This window comes from Camellia sinensis, chromosome 1 (assembly GCF_055761805.1).
Source record: "Camellia sinensis isolate YWXY chromosome 1, ASM5576180v1, whole genome shotgun sequence".
NCBI classification, from domain to species: Eukaryota; Viridiplantae; Streptophyta; class Magnoliopsida; order Ericales; family Theaceae; genus Camellia; species Camellia sinensis.
This window is the reverse complement of record NC_138961.1, coordinates 36,427,946-36,447,062: the sequence shown is the minus strand read 5'-3', so window position 1 is coordinate 36,447,062 and position 19,117 is coordinate 36,427,946. Positions and strand designations below refer to the sequence as shown.

The window sequence follows — 19,117 nt, the reverse complement described above, 5'->3', positions numbered from 1 at the left end:
TTAGTTTTTTTTTTAGAATCTAAAAAGGTTGATAGGTTTGTTAATTCCTAAAAAAGTAAGTTTTTTATATATAAAAAAAAAATAGCGAAAACAAACATTTTTTTTAACTTTCGAAGGCCTCGTTTGGTTTTGGTGTGTGATAGTTTTAATTTAAAAGTCAAAAAGTTATTAAAAAAATTAAAAAATTTATAACTTATACTAAAAAGTTAAAGATTCTTTCTCCGTAAAAAAATCAAAATATCATTCTAAATATATTAAATTTTTTACCTCATATTTTAATCAAAAAATTTAAAAAATTACTAAAATAGTATATTTTCAAACAAGACATAATCGAGAAGTGAGCTTTTAAATTTATGGCAAGCTGAAAGTAACAGTAAAAACACACAAAATATCAAGAAAGGTTATAATTACTACTTTTTTCGCCGACAACTTTATCTTTTGAGCCACATCATGACAATGAAGTTTCAAATTTTAAAGTATAATTTCCTCTTTTTTTTTTTAAATTTTTATTTATTTATTTATTTATTTATTTCAAATCTTCTTTTCCTTTGTTTATGTGTGACTTTAACATAGGGCATAGGGCTGAGTAAGAAATTCGTAAAATTCGTAATTCGATCCAGTTTAGTTTAATCTAATAGGTTTGATTTGGTTTTTTGAATCCGTGGTTTGGTTTCAGATTGAAGAATTAAAAATCCGTAGTCCACGGATTGGTTTCGGATTGAACCCCATGGTTCTGGATTGGAACCGATCCGGACCGTATACAAATAGTCTATATTTTTATTATACATCCTCCTCCATAATATCTTCTCTTATTCCATATATAACCTAAACTCAAACCTAAACCCACATAATATCTTCTTTTACTACTTTTGTTTGTTAGTTTTTAGTTTTAATTTGTATTGGTCTAAATACTTATGGTGAAACCAGTTTTCTCATGGTTGTTTAAATTCTAGAACAGTATGTCGCTATTATAGAAAGACATGTTACTATTGTAGAACTAATATAGCACTATATTTATGTTCTTATGAAATTAAAGTGTTATATATATTTTTTTGTTATTTAATTATGTGAATCCGTGGTCCTAAACCGATCCAATCAGTGTTTAAATGGATTGGTTCGGATTGGTTCCATGATTTAAACGAATTAGATTGGTTCTAATTTTTCAAGAACCATAAATAATGAATTGATCATAATTTTTTCCCAATCTAATCCAATCCAGACTATACTCACCACTACTTTAACAAGTAAGTTAAAAGTTGCTTTCTTTCTTTCTTCTTTTAAATTTGGTAGCTAATAACCTTTAAAGCAACCGTCATCACATAATCAAGCATTGGCAGTCTTTCTTTGCTTTTCCTAAATTTTCTCAGCAACCAATCGCATAGCATAATGAAGAAGATAATAATCACAGGGATAGAATTACTTTTATAGCCCCACCACAAGAAAATCAGGAATTAGCGGCGTTTTTAAGATGCTGCAAAAGGCTAGAAACACGTTGCAAAAAAATAAGGCGAATTGTAAAAATTTCATCATTGATACGGCCACCGTCATATCTTTGTAACGTTTAAAAATGTCACTAAAAAGTTTAAACGACGTTTTTAAAGCGCCACTAATTCTTAATCTCTGTTGACTATTTCCGTCAGAGAAGTTAACTATGACGTAATCATGACGACATTTTGTGATGTTTTAATGAAAAAAAAAATCATAATTAATTAATGATGTTTTTAACTTTTGTTCAAAGCAAAGCCTTTTCCTTACCAACAAAAAAAAAAAAAAAACTATAATCCATCACCATTTTCAAAACATATAACCATAATATGAGTCAATATTCATTTTTCAATTTTTCATAACCAAAAACAAAAACCTTAAAACACAATATGTTAACTCAATACAAAAAAATAAAAATAAAAATAAAAATAAAAATAAAAATAAAAATTGCTAATATTTTCTCATTTTGATAAATAAAAAAAATATGGAGTGTGCTCTGGTATTTAGCTTCAAAGGCTGCTCTCTCCTCGAAAAACTTTGCCTCCAACTCATCATGTTGGCTCTGCAATGATACATCAAAGCAATACACTTCAACACACTCAATAAATCAAATGTATGTATAGAGAATCAAGGACATTCCCATAAATATGCATATAATCAGCAATTCAACATCACTAAAACATGGTGGTGAAAAGAAACTAAGCTATACAACATTAATTTTTAGTCCTATCAATAAGATCATATATATATATTGAAAGAAAACCCGAAACTCTCTGAGAACATCAACTTGCTTCCGAATCTTCGGCAAAAGAGTCTCGAGAACATTGGAGTGTTGCCTAGCCAAATTCTGAAGCTTCTGCAAAAATAGACTGAATAGTTGGATTTTTACAGCAGTCATTGACTATCAATCCAATAAATATCAACCATTGAGCATGCCATTATTAGTTGAAGACTAAATAATGATAGTCTTAAAAGAGCTATTGGGTAAAAATGCCTCATCCTCATACAACCCAATAATTAAATTTGCAAAATCTATCATTAATGCATAATCCATTATTAACCCATTTGCCTTAACGCCAAGCACAACATAGTATCACTAAACATCCAACATAAACAAATTTATAACTGAAAAATATATTTATAGCAGAAATCAACCTCACAGGCCACAACCTCACTCTTGAACCGCACACACAAAGTCGTACGCAAACTGCTTAAGAAAAAGGATAGTCAATAAAGAATAACCTTAACAAAGAGTCTTAGTAATACCCATAAGAATAATTTTTCTGTTATTTGATAAGTAGCCATTATGAACAAAATAATGAACCATCAAAACTAAATAATGACACACAAATCAAAAACAAAACGTCAAGATATACATAAGCACACAAATCCATCCAAAACGTCAAGGTATACAGAGAAGCCTAGCGGCGAGAAATCTTCAATACATAGATAGAGAAGAATAATTATGCATATCAAATTACACATTGTAAAAAATTGAACATTATCCATGGTAGTTGGGAGCATTAGCCTAAGTACAGACCTATCGTTTGGCATTATTTTCACAAATTTATTGGGGTTGAGTTTAAGTTCTACATTAAAAGCTACCAGGTTAAATGACACTCAAATAGCTACAAAAAAAATTATATTATTAATTCAGAGCTACCTATCATTTGTAAGATTCCAAGCTTCTTGTCTCAGTTCTGGGGGTGTCTCACGGGCTGCAAGGTATTTTGATATGAATTTATGAGGATTTTCAACATGGCAAATGAAACCCAACTCCTTCAGTAGATGCCTCTCTGTTCTATTCAGGTCCATCCCTATCCCAAAAAAATTAAGAAATTAAAAAGGCTACACCTGGTACAAAAGGAAATGCAGACCAAATTAAGCATCAAAATCGAGTTCAATGACCTATCCATATTCCTTTGTATTCAACCCGCTGTGGTTTTGGATATATACTACCATTACTTCAACGGATACGGAGAGGACATTGTGAAAAACCACAGTGACCCTTCCCAGTCCCTTGAATTATCAGGATTGCCAAGGCGTTACAGCCATGACCTTCCCTATTTTCTAATTCTTTCAAACTTACACACTTTTCCAATAAAACATTCAAAGAGCTTGTAGGTGCAATCGATGAAGAAACCAACCCTAAAGTACTTGTGAACACATGCGATGCATTAGAACCCGAATATATCAAATGGTTGAACTTGAGTTTAATTAAAAAGTTCATTAAAAAATACAAGTATGATGCGAAGAAAGATACTTCAATTGCACACATAACAAATAATAAGATAATAGAGGAAGGGTTAGATAACAATAACACACAAAAGCAAACAAATTTAACCAAGCTTTAGTGCTTTCACCCACATGGATTTGCGCTTAGATAACTATTCCAAGGTTGAACCATCATGTTGGCTTTGCGCTTGAAACCAAGGGCATCATCAACTTAACATTTCTTTTTCTACACATAATGTAACACTATTTCATTAACCACTGTAAGGAAACCTTAAAATTAGGCCAATCCAATCCCTTGTTGGGTCAGTCATTCTGCACATGAATTGAAACCAGAATTCAAAGATGAAGCAAACAGAAACAACAGATTGGTCCTATTAAGCTTACTTGCTCTACCGTATCAATTTCACTGAATTTAACAATCCAACCCTTTTGTCCTGGGTGCCTTCTTCCCTCTAATAGCTCAAGTTCTCAAATTGTTCATTTCCTTGAAACTTCTTATCTCAATCGTCTTCCCCCTGGCTATAAAGGAGTTAATTCATTGAGAAACACACAAAGAATTCAAGAACAGGTACCCAAATTAGAAGGTTTTAGTGCTATATGACCAAAAACTAGTCGTCAATCTAAGCACTAATCCTTGTTTAAGAAAACACAACAAAAGCAGAGATGATTGACGTTCTTCAAAGATGTCTTAGATAAACATATAAAACTATATTAACACACATATGTAGTGAGATCATCAAATAAAGAGAAGAAATAGAGAAAAATGAAGAGAAAAACATAGAAAATTTCTTAGCTGCCTATTTGTGGAACAAACAAGAAAATCTATTTAAATCAAATACAACTCTAGATTAAAACTATTGAAGTCAAATACCTGAGAACTGAAAAATATAAAACAACCATACTTGAGAGAAACATAACCCTAGATCAGATCCAAATCATTCAAACCAAGCGCGAGCCATCGTTTATGGAAGAGATGAGAACCTAGATCGCCGATGAAAATTGAAACCTAAGCAAGAGTTTATGTAAATGGAATACAAATCCAGATCATTACTATGTAGTGATGAAAATCTCTGAATCTTGAATGAACTCACAACAATCTAGAGCAAACTCAATGAAGAACAAGCCCTAGAATGAAAATAGAAACCCTAATCAAATGTAAATACAATAATTTTCAATAATAAATTTGAACATATTCAAAAACTAGTAAATCGAATACAAGATTGCTACCATGAAAGCTCTGTATCTCAAGTGAACTCGACAACTCCAAATCAAGAGCGATTGAATACCCGAATCCATGAAAAACGAAGACCTAGATCAGTTAAGATTAAGGAAAATCGAAAAATCTCGAAGGAAAATATCAAATCCTAAGACCTAATGCACAAATCGAAATCAAGATCTGTCACGACCCGTTCCCCGTACCCAAGAGTTAAGTATCGTGATGGCCAGTAACTGAAGTTACCTCCAGCCAATTCTCGAACAAATAAATAAACGTGAGCGGAAATAATATTTAAGTGAGGGTACTAAAATAATCATCAGAGCTTCTATTTTTATTACAAAATTTATTGACAAAAAAGGTCGATATTTAGATATAAAAATATCATAAAGGTGTTGTGTGTGTCTATTCCGCAGCCCCGCGTCTAAGACTTTCCAAAAGCTATTTCTGAATTGCATTGTTTCCTAAAAATTGGTAAACAACTATAAGCACATGGCAGAGTGGGAAATATTATGCCAAGAGTATAAGGGACACAAAATAACCATGGATAGTTACGTAACTAAAATATTTAGGATAACTTAGTTTGAATAAATAATCATTTAAGTAGCAAAACTGAGATTATATAAATAAATAACCATAACCACGGTACCGAACATGACAGAACAGAGGTCACAGAAGTGACAGTCAGAACAGAGGTACAGATTCAACATGTGGCTCGTACGGATTATAGAGGTGGCTCTCACAATAGTGTAGCATTTATCTCCGCACAGACCAGAGGTCAATAGATCCATGACAATGGAGGGCCACAAAGTGACCAAACAGAGGCCAATGGTTATTTAAGTCCCCCAAGACGTGGGACTCTCGTGGTGGTACTTACAAAACATAATTGTTTATAAGGTCATGGTCAAATATTCTTTAAAATTTAAACAAACATATCCATGGGTTTCATTTTAAATAAATATAGTTCAGAAATTAATTCACGTAATTGAAATATTAATATAATTTATAAAATGTAACTTATATAAAATAAATTATGATAAGTCAAAACATACATAAAATATATTATGGTAACTCAAGGTATAACATAACTCATCTTAATATTGACCTTTAGCCTTACTCCACTGTCACAACCTTCCTACTGTAAGTTCTTACTACCAGCAACTACGTGCCTCTCCCCCTCTCTGTTTTTCCCTTTTCCTTTCCACAGAGTTGATTAACTCCTCCCTATTTATAGGCAGGTAAAAGCCTCCTGAGTCCAACACGTGGTAGCTCAAATCCCTTTCCAGATTTGATCATAAATTACATGGATTTATACTTATCTTAATAAATATTTAAGATAATTATAATTTGGCCCAGTTTTCTAATATAACTATATAAATAAATTAATCCCTAATTAAATTACACTCTATCGTATATCAAAGGGCATCTTATTAATTTAGGTGATATCATGTTTTGAAAAGCGTGTTTTCCATAAAAAAAATTGGCCATTGGAATATTTTATTTTAATTTATTTCTATTTTAATATTTAAAAAATAATGAAAATTAGTAAAAATAGTGGAAATCTCGTTAATCCATTCATGCGCATCACCAATTAGATGACGAGGCATTTGGCTAACTTAAGAGAGTCATAGTTACTCCCGCCATTTACCCGTGCCTTGATACAAGCGCCATCATAAGTAACTTTTTTTGTAATGCCCTTTTAGAAAAATTGATGATCTTACCAAGGTCAAGGAAAAAAAAAAAAAAAAAACTCCCACAGTTTTTTGAGTTTTTAAATTTTTAGTTTTTTATGTTTTATTATTTGTAATAATTTTTTATATTTTAGTCAAATATTTGTAATTTTTTAAATGCACATAAAATGTAAATTATTTATAGAGAAATATTTTAAAATATTAATAATTACAAAAAAAGGTGAATCAAGTATTGAATTTTTGTATTTAGTGACTTTTATCTAAATTAGGTGCATTTATAAAGTAAATAATTTTTTTAAAAAATTTCATGAAGGACACATATATGCAAAACAAAAGTTCAGAAATTGTATTTGAAAATTGAAAGCCAAACAGAATGTCTGTATCGTGAACAAAATTGCTACTAGAAGCGAAATCTAATCATAACTAAATCCTTCCGGCTTCTCTTGAGTTCAGTTGAGTTGCAAGAATCACACAATCAATGATATATCCAAAGAATTAATATGTGAACCTAGAATTAGGAGATTAGATTTTGCCCAGAATGTACATGTGTTATGCAGATTAAGTGAGTATTTTGTGGAGTTTAAGTGTAGAACAAATCTGATCTACATATTGTAAATTAATGCTTAAATTCTGAGTAATTGTTTTGGGATTTGTAGCATGGTTGATATCCAAAACTTGGTAAAATAAAAGAGAGTGAAAGAGAAGGGAAATAATATTACTGAGAGGGTAATTTGTGTAGCCAAATTGGGCTGAGCTAGGTTGAAGCGGTCAAAGATGTTTGACCAAACTAGTAAATGCCCATATTTTTGGACTTAGCTACTTTTTAGTGGCAGTTAAAGATGTTTGATTGAACTAATGAATGCCTATATTTCTAGACCTAGCTACTTCTTAGTGGCGGTTAACTTCATGGCCAAGCTATCAAGCAAGGTAGTCAAACAGTGGGAAAAGCCAAGCTAGGAGGAGAGCCGCACAATGTCATCTTAGTGGCGCGCTGTGGAAACATTGTATGGAGCTGCTTGTTGCACGGCTAAGCCATTGGCGGACAGAGCAAAAGTAGTCCGGTTACACGGCAGAAAGCCGAGCAAAGACTTGTGTCATCTCACTTGGCTTATAGTGAAGAAGGTGTTAACAGATAAGCATTATCCTTTGGGAATGTGATTCCTATGAGAACTCTACATAGGAGAGTTAGAGTCTTATTAGGATTGTGCTATGCAGAATCTACAAAAGCTCAAACCAAACCCTAATCTCAGGTATTACAATTCCTACTCTCAAATACACAAAACTTTTTGTCTATTGTCTACTTGCTGACTGAGGCATTAGAGGGGTTTTTGGTACACACCCGCCAGCAAGCTCACATTGGTATTTTTAGGTGATTGGACAACGATGTTTAGAGGAGTGCAAGCTTGATTAACAAGATTATACAAGAAGGATTATTTTGTACTCGTATAATTGGCGCAGTCTGTGGGAATCTCAGAAAACTTACCTTTTGATCAAGTTTTCCTTCAACAAGCTTTAATGGTGTACAACGAAGATTTGCTACATTCTGCCATTGATTGCCTGATGCCAGAATCGAACATGAGGCATGATGATTTGCCTTTTGCTTCGCCCATGGCGGATTTAGACCCTCAGTGACAGAACCCTTATAGGGGTGCGCAAGAAAAGTGAGGTTTGAACCCTCGCCACTTTTAAAGCCCAGATGGACAAAGGCGACGAATAGATACCTAGGTTCTGCAGCATCGTGTGAGGGAGCAAGATGAGTTGATAAAGAAGATGACGGCAGACATGGAGGCTTTGAAGCGCCAAGTGAGAGGCAAATGCATGACAATGGTAGAGATTCACGAAGACGAACGCGATCTCATCGTTTTAGAGATCAAGATAGATATGCCATATAACAACCCTGACTCATGATTAACGTTAATCCATGCTTAATTATGCTCAATGAGTAATTAAAGTGAAATTTTGCATCATATGTTGCCTTATTTGTGTTTACATCTATTTCTCGTAGAAAGATCTGTTCATGTTTTCATTTCGGTTTGCAAATTGAAGGCCTTATCGGCATCCAATTCAGAAATTGACTTGATTTATGTGTTAATTAGAATTTTTAAAATTTTATGGTAGGTTTAATTGAAATTCGATTCGGAACGATTAAATTAGAAAAATTAATGTCCAATTGATTAGCTTAATCAATAATTTAATTAAGCCACTAAGTAAGCCTATAAAAGGCTAATATGACTACTTGAAGCCAATTGTTACACCCTTATTTCATCCTCCTTGAACTCCAAACGTGTGAGAGAAAGAGAGAGACTAAGAGAACAAGTGAGATCAACAAGGGAAAGAGGAGAATTACTAGGATTGTTGGGAATTGAAGAGAATTGTAAAGTTTAATCCTCTACTCTTGTGAATTCAAAGTTTAAGGTAAGAAATCAAGCCTTTAATTGTGTCATTGAGGCACTTAACACATATATTCAAAAGAATTAAGTGAATTGAGCCAAGAATTAAGCTTATTGGAGTAGGCAAGAAGAGTATACATACATGCATGTACATTGCATTGCAATTAGAGCACGATGTCTAAGAATGTGTTCCATACATGTTCATATTTTGGTTTTAGTTTAAGAATTCAACTTGTTTTTGTAGCAATATCTCTATTAACCATGTTTTCAAAAGTTGAAGCTCATATTATTACATGCAAGTCATGTTCTTGAAGTTTTAAGTTGAATTTTGGCCAATTTACTTACTCTTGGGCCTTGATTTTGCGAAATGATCCTTAATTTTTGATGATTTCCAAGTTTAAATGTATTTTCTCAAGTGTTTGGCCCAAATGGATGAGTTTTGTAGCTTTAAAGTTGAAATTGGGAGCTTGGAGGTGAATCTGGAAATTCCAGAATTCGAACTCTCAGCTCGAGTATCAGATACTGCGCTTGAGCGGCCACCTTTGTTTTTGCGTCTCTGCTCGAGCGACCAAAAGTTCGCTTGAGCGTGAAATGCAAGCTTCCAGAAGTTTCATGTTTTTGCAGACCGCTCGAGCAACAAGAGTTACGCTCGAGCAAACGCATGAGTCTCACGCTCGAGCGACCGTCGAGCGTTTGTCAAGCATGAAAATCACACAACCAGTACTTTTCCAAAGTTTGTAGACCGCTCGAGCGAAGGATGTTGCGCTCGAGCGGCCCCTTATATGTTTTCATGTCCGCTTGAGTGGAGGAAGTTACGCTTGAGCGGGGACCTGTGACAACCCTCACCTCTGATTAGCGTTAAATTGTGATTAAGCATGATAAGTAATTGATTAAGATGAAATCCTGAGTTTATTGCATGAGTGTATTGTTTTAAATGCATTTCTATCTGTTTGATTACTGAATGATCTGTTCATGTTTTAATTTCGAATTTCGAATTGCGAATTGAAAGCCTTATCGGCGACCGATTCAGAAATTGATTAGTGTTATATGCTAATTAGGATTTATAGGATTTTATGCTAGATTTAATTAAAATTTGATTTGGAATGATTAAATTAGAATAAATAATGTTAAATTACATTAGCTTGAGTTATTACATAATTGCCATTGAGTGGTTTATTTCTAGACCATTTATTTAGTCTTGAGTCATATGTTTGGCACTATTATTTCATCATCTTCTCCATCCTCAAGACCAAACCGTGAGAAAGAGGGAGAATAGGAGAAAAATTGAGTTCATCAAGAGATTAGCTTGGGGAATTAGAGGAATTGAAGTGAATTTGCAAAATTGAGCTAGCATACTTGGAATTCAAGACTTAAGGTAGGAATCTCATCCTCTTAATCGTGAATTTGAGTTGTTACATGCATGGTCCATGGAGAATTAGTGATTAGAGTCAAGAATTAAATTAAAGTGTTGTTTTAAGAGTGAATTCATGCATGCATGTCTATATCATAGAATTTTAAGGTTGTTTTCCATGAAATTCCCACATACATGTTCATATTTTAGTTGTGGTCCATGAATTCACCATGATTTTGAGCTCAATCTTGCATTTGATCATGTTTTGGAGCATTAGAGTTCATAGGAACTCATGCATGTTATGTTCTTGCATTGTTCTTCAAGTTTACATTACAAATTGTGTTCAATTGTCACACTTTTGGGCTTGATTTTATGAAATGATCTTTAAAACATGTTGTATTATGGATTTCTAAGTGTTTTACAGAAAATTAGCCCAGAAAAATCGAATCTGAAGCTTTAGAGGTTGAGTTTTGTGCTTGAGGATCAATCTGGAAATTTCAGATTTTCGATCCACGCTCGAGCGTACACTCTGAGTACATGCACTTCCGCTCGAGCGTCGATAGTCATGCTCGAGCGTGAAATGCATATGCCTAGAAGTTCATGTGTTTTGCAGTCTGCTCGAGCGAGGTAATCCGCGCTAGAGCGAGGGTCTGAGTCTCACGATCGATCGTGGGTCGAGCGTCCATCGAGCGTGAATATCATGCAACCAGTACTTTTTCCTGAGTTTGCAGTCCGCTCGAGCAAGGGAAGTCACGCTCGAGCGGAGCTTTTTTGTCTGCATGTCCGCTCGAGCGGAGAAAGCCACGCTCGAGCGAGACCCTTGTTTTCAGCAAATTTTGAAAAGTGTTTTAAAGTGTAATTTTTTTGCATCCTCATTCCATCCTAGGCATTCCTAGGCCATCTTTAAGGCATCTTATTGAGGATAATGTTATAGAACCACACCAAGCCATGTAGGGGCTAAGTTGTTAATCCCAAGTGTGTAACTTAGTGTGTGTTCATTCTGCAACTGTGTAGGGTTGGCACCCAAGGACGCTGACTAGCCTATCTATAGCCCAGTAATCTATGAGTAACAATGTTGTAAAGATATGTTCAATTCTAATTATTTATTGAACGATTAACTGTACTGCTCTCTGAAGTAACATTGCTTACTGAATGAATGTTTGCCCTATTTGTGAACTGTACTCGTGGCATCCATAGCAACTTACTGTTACTGTTACTGCTACTGTACTGTTACTGTTACTGCTACTGTTACAGAGATCTCTGTTAGTTCTAATGTTTAGAACTACTACTGTTTACTGTTCTGATGGCCATCAACTGACTGTTCGGTCTATTAGGACCTACTGTATTGTTTTGCTATTGGATGTACCACGTATGATTGCTATGATTTCTAATTGACTGGTATGCCATGAAATATGAGCCACTAATTGAATAACTGATCTACTGATGCAAATGACTGTTTTAATTACTGAAAGGACATTTATTTGTAACCCCTTTACACAGTTGTTATTCACTGGGCTTTAGCTCACTGTTTATATTTATATGTAGGTGGCCGGGTGTAGACATCCCATTTTTGACCGCCCTTAAGACTTGAGCGTTACTGATGGTTTTCTTTGGTGGTGAAAGATGTGCAGGCTATGCTATGCAAAAGGACGGTTTCTTTGGCAATGAGAGCGTCAAATCAAAACCTCACACCCCATTGTTGGACCAAAAGATTTTGCATCTTAAAATCCTCTCTTTCAAAATATTTTTGAAATAAAGTTCCTACGATGTTCCGAGGCTCACATTTTGTCAAATGATGCGCTTTTTGGTAAACTGAGCAAGGACAAAGTGGAAATGAATGAAAGAGAGATGAAGTCTATGAAAAATCTTTCAAAACACCTTGTTCAGAGGTTCGAAGTTGAAGAAAAGAGGAGTGGAGAGAAGAAACCTAGTTGAGAAAGAAGTTGGGCATGAATCTCTAAAAGAGAGTCGGACAGTCCTCGCTAAATCAGGTTTATCTGTCTATGCACTCTAATTTAAGCTATGAGGCCACCACCGTTGGAAAGAAGACTTCCGGGGCTTCGTTTTTCACTCAAGAATATCCTAAGGCCGAGTCCGGATGGGGGAGATATGATTGGTTGAAGTTGGGCATCATCCCGGTTGTACCGAAACTGAGCAACCTTCACCAAAACAAGAATAACTTTTTGCATAGTTGGAATTTTGATGTAAGTCTGGTGCCATTGCAAAGCTTACTTCCGGGGCTTCAATTTGGACACAAGAATGACCTAAAAAGGAGTTCACATGAAGGAGTTATGCCCGTTTGAAGTTGGACCTGCAGAGCAGATTTTTCCTGCCGACCGACCAGAACAGATGGCCGACCGACCAGTTAAAGAAGCCAGCCGACCAATTTTTCTAGCCGACGACCTTCCGGTGTATTCTACAGATTGAATGGATGCCAGCTGTGCCAGCTGGAGGACACAGACTGGATCCTCCATACACGTGTATGGAGGATCTTTGCTCTTGGTTTGAAGCTTCTAAGAGAAGCTTTAGTCTCTTGGCTCTATAAATGAAGGCTCCCCTCTTCTTTGCCATGGTTCTGAATTTTCAGAGGCTCATACACACACACTCCTCCATATCTCTCTATTCCAAGCTCCAAAAAAACCCTTGTTCTTGGTCCCATTGCACTACACCTCATAGCCTATCACCTCCACCACCCATTCCAGCACCTTGAAGTTGATTTTCAGAGGTTGAGAGCTCACCATCTTGGTCCAGAAGCTGCTGCATTGCTGTGCTACATGGGTAAGTCACTATCTCCCTCTTTGTAGCCTTATCTTGCTTCGTTCTTTAGCCTTATTTTCAAGCATTTCTGGGCTTCGACATAAACTGTAAAGTGTCTTATTTTGAGCTCCTCTTGAAGTTTGATTAAGGACACTTTTCTGTTTGAGGTCATCTACCTCCTTGTATCTTCCATCTCTCTTTTAAGGCTAATTTTGCATCCTAGCTTAGCCTTACTTGCAAGCATTTTAGAGATTTTCCATGAACTAAAAAAAGTCTTATTTTGAGCCCCTCTTAAAGTTTGATTAAGGGAATTTTTCTGTTTGCGGTCATCTCCCCCTTTGCATGCTTCATTTCCTCATGATTAGGGCTATGCATTAGAGCATTTGCATTGGTCTTGGTTTAGCCTCTTAACCACTGAAATCTAGTGGATTTTCAGTGGCTTAGGTGTATTCTTGAGCCTTAAAATCAGAGGGGGGTGACCCCCTCTCTCCTTGTCTTGTTTGGTGGCCTTTTGGGCCTTCCAAAGGACCCCCTATTTGCAAGCTTCCAAGCTTTGTTTCTATCATTTTTCAGTAGGTTTTAGGACCCCCATAACTCATTTTCAGAGTTGGTTTTGCTATGCTAAGTATCCTTGATGCATGTGTAGAGTAACCCCTCTTGTAGCTTATCAAAAGAGCTCATCGTTCTTGCATGTGTAGACCTCATTTTAGTGGGTATTTGGGCATATTTTGACATGTTTTGTTCACTGTTTTTGGCTAGTTTGGTGAGATTTCATACGCTTCATACAGGTGTGGTATAAACCATGCTTACTAGCCAATCTTGCATATTGTTTTAGCCCTACATGTTAGCACTTTTTGGCCATGCTTTAAACTAGTATTGTGCATATTTTGGGACAGCCTTGGCTCTGTCTTTGTGCTTCATGGTTAAATAATGCTTGCTTTGCATAGTTAGAGTTCAATACATGTGCCTAGTTTTGAGTTTCGGGGGCTATTTCATGCATTGGGTGGCATATTTGCATGTTTCGAGACGATTGAGCATCATACTTTAGTGCTGGAACATATGCCATTGTCTGCCATAATTCATCCTTTCAATGCCTTTGTGGAGTTGTGTTTTGTGCCTTAGACTCGGGGCCATTGCATTGTGCACGTTTGCGTGCATCTTGGTTGCCTCATTTTCATCACATGGCCACTAATTTTGGCATGCTTGCGAGCTATCCATGTTAGTTTAAGTCCATCATCACATGTTGTTGCATGCCATGTTTGCTTACATGTTTAGGTTGCGTGCCTAGTATACATTGCTCATTTGCATGTTCATGTTGCATACTTAGCCTCCATGCCTAGGTTGCATTTCATTGAGCATGCATCCCTTGCCTCTTGATCAATCATGATAGGGGTTGGGGTCCTTTGATGTGTTTTGTGCTTGCATTTCATTTGATATCGAAGTTGCACACTTGGCTTTTGGGCCATCATGCATTGAAATGCGTGATTGATGGCCCGAGGGTCAAGGGCCATGCTCCCTTGAGTCCATTGCATGATAGGGAGTGTGGCCATGCTCACATTTGCTTGAAAATTCCATGCCATACACTGCTTGCCCTCTGCTGCTGTCAACTGCAGGATTCTGCAGGAAGAAATGGCCGGCTGGCCACCTACAGTGCCGACCGACCATTGGTGGCTAGCCGGTGGTACAACAGTTAGTCGATAAGCCCATCCCCATGGCCGGTGGTGCTTTGAATTGGCCGGTGATATTCCAGAGTGATCAGGAATCAGTTCAGAGGTGCCCCAAGAATTTTCACAGTCCTCAGAGGAGTAGGGCAGTGTTAACAGAGGCAACAATGCTATGGCAGCGAGTTTCCGAGCGAGACAAGTCAAGCATGCATCATTCACGCACCCCGGGATGGGGCTATGGCCACCTTCTTTCTGCATTTAATTTTTTAATTAATTAGAAATTCTGTAATAATTAATTTAGTATTATTTATTCGGACCCTCCGAGTGAGGGCAATTGTGTAATAAGTATGCGTGAGTGTGTATATGTCTCCCAACCCCACATCTTTCTTCCCTTTTATTTACTAGCTTTCGATGGTTAGTCTAGGGCATGTTTCAATTAGCATACAGTATGATAGCACGTTTGCATCCATTCATTCGTTTTGCATGCACCGGGCTCGGCGCATCATTCTAACTGCATTTGTATTCCAATTCCAAATTGAATACATGTTAGTTATAGCATCATCACATGCTATCTTAGAATAGCCGTGCCTATTGTAGTTGCATCTTGTATGTGTTGCATTAGCCATCTTAACATGAGCCAGGATCATGCATTGATTATTAACTAGCTTTTGTTTTGGCTCGGAGTACTAGGTAAGCTTTTATGCTTTAGCATCTTGCACGAGTGTGAGTGTTTGCCATGACAGCATGCTTACCATGAGGCTACGTGCTTACGTGTTATAACTGCCTGAATGCCTGTGGGCAAAGCTTGGGTTACTTAAATTGGAATAATGCATTAAAACTGTGAGTTTTAAGCCCACTTGAGAATGGCAAAACCATATTTTCTAAGCCCACTCGAGGGTGGCAAAATCCATGTCTTAGCCTGCTCACGGGTAGCACCATCAAATCATTCTCAAATAAACAAACATGAAATGTTTTGTTCCAATTTAGGCGACTTAGTCTATACTTGTTTGCTGTGCGCATAACATAATAATTCTAGGCTAATAACCGGAATAAGAACACATAATGCTTTCAAAACAAGATATTATGGTTAGTAGAGGCCGATCTTCGGATCGGGTGAGAGGGGGTGCTCATAGCTAACCTTCCCTAATTGTACCCAAGTTCCCGAGCCGAGGCAACTTTGGTGATGACGGACACGTGGCCTTCGGCACTGAGCCAGGGTTTCCTAAATTTCCCAAAATAAAATATTTAGGTGGCGACTCTGTATCTGGCAAAGCAGTCCATGTTTGGCACTTCTTTTCTAAAAATTTGTTTTTCTCAAAACAATTTGCCGGATTTGGACTCTTTGGTTCAGATTAAGAACCGTGACAAACTTGAGAGTCCTGAACTGTAGTGAACCCAATATGAACAGATCGGGACTCATCCTCCCGGGACGTTCGGGGACGTCTACAGTTTTTGGCGACTCTGCTGGGGAGTTTGAAGAACTTGACTCCAACTCATGATATCTCATTTTGACTATACTTATGTGTTTATTTGCATTGCATGTGCATTGGTGCGCCTAGGACACCGTGTTTACCATCTGCTATTCCTGAACGGTTTGCCAGAGGCTTGCTTTGTGAAAGCATGCCATAAGGCTGACCGGTTACGGGCTCTGCCAGTTTGGGAACACAAACCCCGGTTTTACCGGGGCACCCTTTTCGACCATTCAACCTAGTGCATATTCGGAATCCATAGTGACCATTCCAAACTAGGACAGGTTGCTTACCCGATGTTAGGTTATTTGAAACCACTGCGTGTGTAGTGAAACCCTAGCTCCTGACAAAATAGGACAGGGAAACCCTACCCCCAACATAGGGGTGTTTTGGCTCTCACCTATCTGCTATGTGCTTTAGAGTGTGTCTCTACAGGAATGCGTGTATCAGTTTGCAAGTCTGGGTATCAAGCCCGAGGGCATCAGTATTTGGGGAATCAGTTTTACCCAAGGGTATCAGATTTGAGGCAGAATTTTGGGGCATAATTCATTAGGGAGCACAGTCATTCAACTATGCTCGTATTTGTTTTGGTGAAATCAGGCTGAGGTGCTGTCTGTTTTCCCTTTTGCAAGGTAGTCTGGGAACCATAGCTTCAGAAGGCTCCGATATCCCCCGAGCTCATTAGACTTGTGTTGAAAGACTTTGTCAGGTCAGAGATTTAGTTTAAGGGCTACTAGCTTTCCTTCGCCAGTGGTAAGGCAAAGAAGGGCCAGACAGGGCTCATTGGTTCATCTGATCCGACAGTCACCAGTCACATCATCAGCAGACCTGTGATGGCACAGGGTTTGGAAGAATTTGTGGCCGTGATAGTAGCGTTAAATCAGGGAACTACCATACGGGATGAGACTAGTGATGAAACGCAACGCCCACCTGGGGCATCTGCCTTACGTTCAGCTTCGGGACCCCAGTCGAACTTTGACCCACTTCTGCCAGTTGAAGATTTGCAGGGTCCAGATCCTCGAGAAGGGTTGGCTCAAGCCCGAGTTTTCAGACCCTTGGTGCAGCCTAATGAGAGGCTTTATCCCCTTGATGCTAATGACCTCGATCCGACCACGATGAAAATTGTGAACCTTGAGAAGCAATTCAAGAAGCCACAGGGCCTTAACTCCATTCCCGACATTGAGGACAGGCACACCGAGGTTTCCGTACGGCTCCCAGACAGATTCAAAATGCCATATATTGACCGTTTCGACGGGTCTGGAGATCCAATGGTACATATCCGACTTTTCTTGGATATCCTAAAGCCGATGGATCTGACTAAGCCACAGAAACTCTCTCTGTATGGAAGAACCCTGTCGGGTGTAGCAGCCACTTGGTACGATAAGTTGGAAGATAAAGAGAAGCAAAACTGGGAAGAACTGGCTGAGGCCTTTGTCGATCAGTATTCATACAACACCCAAGTTGAAATGACCATGCAAGAGCTTGAAACAACCCGCCATAACCCAACAGAGCCTTTTGTGGAATTTGTTGCAAGGTGGAGGGCAAAGGTAGCACAGATGACAGATCGCCCTTCTGAGAGGGATCAAGTGCAGATGATGGTGCGAAACCTCGAGCATGATATGTTGCAAAAGTTGATAGTCGCTACGCTATTCACTTTCAAAAGTTTGCATGAACTGGGGGTTCAGATCGAGAATGCATTCAATAGTGGGATCATTCCCAGAACAAGTGAACCGACAAGGAGGGTGATTTCAGGGAGTACCAATGCTGGTAGTAGCGCTATTCCCAAACCCACCGAAATCAATACAGTTGCCACAGCCAACCCTTTTGCCAAACCAAGCCTACAAACTGCCGGCTCGGCCCGAGCTCAGGGCAGAACTTTCACCCCCCTCTATATGAGCCTGACTAGCGCACTAAAAGTCTTGATGGAAAGGGGGTATCTCAAACCCCTCGATCCTTAACCTCTGCCTGACCCACTCCCAGCCAGACATAACCCCTCAAAGTACTGTGGGTACCATCAGCAGCACGGTCATGGCACCGACCGTTGCTACCGCCTTCGTCATGAGGTCTAAAATCTCATCGACAACCGGACGATAGCTCCACCTTCAGACCCCAATGACCAAGTACCTCATCCACATCTCAATCTAATCCACACACTGGCCGTCCCTTATGACCCCAGCGTATACATCACCCCAGTCCATCTACCCAAGCCTAATGTGTTTATCCCAGAGAGCCTGGACTTATGCATGATGGATGTACCCGGACCTCAGTCATCTCAAACCCATGAGCCCACTACTTCTGAGCTGATGAGAATGATCGAAGATCTTCAGAGAACTGTGGCAGATCTGGCCTTTGGGGTTTTGGCCCCATCATCGACCACATCACGTACCAGGGAGTTCATATCTAAAGGCTCCCCAACCTTGGGACGGGCTGCATTTGAAGAAGGCCAATCCCTTGGCAAAGTGGAAGCCAGTGAAAAGAACAAGGTAGGGGTAGACATGGATCCTCATGAACACCTTTTGTGGGCTGCTGAGGCTTTGAAAACGGAAGGGTTGGACAAACAACAAGTGATTGCAGTCGTTACAAAGGCTGTGGATGACACTTTCACCACTCAAGTTAAGAGCAGTTTGAATCAAGGGGCAAGCCGGGAGAAGGGCCGTTGTACCAGGAATGTTCCTTTTAGCTCTAAACCCTTGCTCGGAAGAGATCAGCAAACCCAGTCAGCGCCTACCAATCGTTTTGCTGGTGCATCCAGCAAAACTCCACAAACCTCAAAACACCCACCTCAAGGCCAGAGGGTGTTCGCACCACTGTACATGTCTCTATCAGTGGCCTTGAGGGTCCTGATTAGAGAGGGGGATCTGA

General features: G+C 38.3%; 1 long non-coding RNA gene across 1 annotated transcript; it reads right to left on the bottom strand.

Annotated features, from left to right (window-relative positions):
• Positions 1 to 2,101: 2,101 nt before the first annotated feature.
• On the bottom strand, positions 2,102 to 5,120 carry LOC145793426 (uncharacterized). The gene is made up of 3 exons (XR_014333859.1): positions 4,948 to 5,120; positions 4,105 to 4,239; positions 2,102 to 3,946 (listed from the first exon to the last, which is right to left on the bottom strand). It is a non-coding gene; the product is annotated as an uncharacterized LOC145793426 (long non-coding RNA).
• Positions 5,121 to 19,117: the final 13,997 nt, after the last annotated feature.